Here is a 992-nt window from a genome sequence, read left to right on the forward strand (position 1 = left end):
TTGTGAAGCATCAGTATTGTGTGTATGATCCGTCTGACTGCGTATTTTAGAACGTTGCGTATCGCTATGTAGCGATATATATATAAATATATATATATACATAAAAGCTCAATTTTTACCAGAGACTGATAGGAAACAGAATATGATACATCAAAGTTTTTATTGTCATTTCTGTATTGTCATAAGCTAGGTAGGACTTAACTCGCAGTGTACATGCTCATGTCAACACTGTAAAACAATAGCATTTCTATCCTGTTGTCGTCATTGTAAAGTCGCAGATTTAAAGCTAGCGATTTTTTTTTTATTATTTTTTTTTTTCGCTAGAGACAATCCCCAAAAGGAGAGAATGGGAAGGTTGCAGTTTTATTAGAGATATATTTTAAACATTCATTTCTGTTTAATTAATTGCTTTATCATCTTTGTTATTGTTATATCAATGTTATTATTTTGATTATCATTAATGTTGTCATCAATATCATTATTATTATCATTAGCATCATCTCTACTATTATTGTCATCATTATTATTGTCATTAACATCATCTCTACTGTTATCATTATCATTATTATCATTTTTATTCTCACTTCATTAATATCATTTTTATTTTCACTTCATTAATATCATTTTTATTGTCACTTCATTATCATAATTGTCATCATTATCATTTCCATTATTTTCAATTTTGTTATTATCGTGCCAGTCGTTCCTACTATTACTTTCATCAATAATTATAATTTCATTTTTAATATTGTTATTATTGGGTCATCCGGATTTTAATTATTCTTATTCTTATAGTTATTTTCATTTTTATCATTCCTTCTCTTGCTCCTCCTACTACTGCTTCAACTAATACTACTTCTACTTTCATCTTTATTATGATTGTCAATATTATTTTTACTATCATTATCAGTATTATTACTATTATTATCACTTATATTATTATCTTTATTATTATTATTATTACTATTATTATTATTATTATTATCATCATC

At 25.4% G+C, this 992-nt stretch overlaps 1 protein-coding gene across 1 annotated transcript in view; it reads left to right on the forward strand.

Moving 5' to 3' along the window:
* Positions 1-331, forward strand: part of LOC113825558 (protein amalgam) — a 355,801-nt gene extending 355,470 nt beyond the window's left edge. Inside the window, exon 9 of the mRNA XM_070140320.1 lies at positions 1-331. This exon is cut by the window's left edge and continues 1,012 nt beyond it. The gene's annotated coding sequence lies outside the window, so the exon portion shown is untranslated.
* Positions 332-992: the final 661 nt, after the last annotated feature.

This window comes from Penaeus vannamei, chromosome 26 (genome assembly GCF_042767895.1).
Source record: "Penaeus vannamei isolate JL-2024 chromosome 26, ASM4276789v1, whole genome shotgun sequence".
Lineage (NCBI taxonomy): Eukaryota > Metazoa > Arthropoda > Malacostraca > Decapoda > Penaeidae > Penaeus > Penaeus vannamei.